This window comes from Acyrthosiphon pisum, chromosome A1, assembly GCF_005508785.2.
Source record: "Acyrthosiphon pisum isolate AL4f chromosome A1, pea_aphid_22Mar2018_4r6ur, whole genome shotgun sequence".
NCBI lineage: Eukaryota > Metazoa > Arthropoda > Insecta > Hemiptera > Aphididae > Acyrthosiphon > Acyrthosiphon pisum.
Genome location: NC_042494.1, coordinates 166,069,134 through 166,070,621, shown reverse-complemented (window position 1 = coordinate 166,070,621; position 1,488 = coordinate 166,069,134).

The window sequence follows — 1,488 nt, the reverse complement described above, 5'->3', positions numbered from 1 at the left end:
TGGGAAGAAAAATATATTTTCACGAGGCGTTTGTTCCGAACTTGGCCGGCGTCCCGCGTTTGCGTGATTAACACTATCCAGTCGATCGGTCTGGGGGTGGGTTTCTCGGCGGGGGCGACCGATGTGCGGGCGGGTTTCGGTGTCGGTGGAAGGACGCATACATACATATATACATATAGTATATACAAACGTTACTGACGGGTAGGAAACAATTTCAAACAATGTTCACGGGTGTTTATTAAAAACGCAACGTTGTATTTATGATTAAAAATATAAAATACCGCATTAAAGCCGAGAGCTGTTTTGTTTACGCGCTTAAAACAAGACGGGGTGTGAAGCCCTCTAATGAAAATCGTTACACACAGGCTACACAACCCACTTAAGTCGTCAATATCCTGAGTATTTTTTTTACGACAGGACAACAATGTACACGCGTGAAAATATTGGATTTAACTTCCAAAACAAAACAAGTGACACTCGGGACTAATTAACCAGTCTTTTTTCAACGAAATGAATAATTATTATAATATATTAAGTATAATTGGCAAAGACAATTACAAAGCATTGGTATAGGATTAGGTTCGTCATTTCAGCTACACCTAGAAAAAAATAAATACAACTGTGTATATAGGTAGGTCGTAGTCTGTAGGTATATGCCTATGCCAATACTAAACTCCGAATAATTATTTGATGGCTCTATACATTTTATGTTGGTTACCAGTTACTACTACCTTCCAATATAAACTATAGATATCAGAGTTCAGATTGAATAATAAATTAGAATTTACTAACGTAAATCCTCATGGACGAGCATTTTCAAATTATTATTTCTCTTTATGAACATTATAATATACTGAAATCATAAAAACATATAATAAAATTAATTACATACCTTTATGTATTCTAAAATACCTATAGCTTCTTTTAATACTGCAAGACTTCGTGCAACAATAATCATGCTACTAAAAAGAATGTTAAACTTTATTTTAATTTTTAAATATATAAAATATTATGTTGTATTATACAATACGATAGATCCTTATATTGGATATATTATGACGATATGTGACCTACGTGTGTAGTATAAGTAACAAAACCTATAGTAAACCTATTATATTATTATGATTTATGAATATAAATGTATGCACATCACAAAATACAATGTGTTTGCAATCTATACACTAGGTATTTTAAATCTGATCAATGTGATAATCATTCATCAATAATATAACAATAGAAAATACAAATAGTGAAATTTATTTGTTTATATAATGTAATAATATGAAAGTCATCATCCTGCATATACATTATTATACATTTAGGTTACGATGTATATTATATATTTATATGCATATGCAATTGTATATATAATAATATAACGTGTTTATTGTCAAAAGCTGTTTTCCGTGTCCCGGTTTGTAAAAACTAAATAGTATGATATAGTGATGATTATACTAATTAGCTAAACCTACTCAACATCACGTTAGA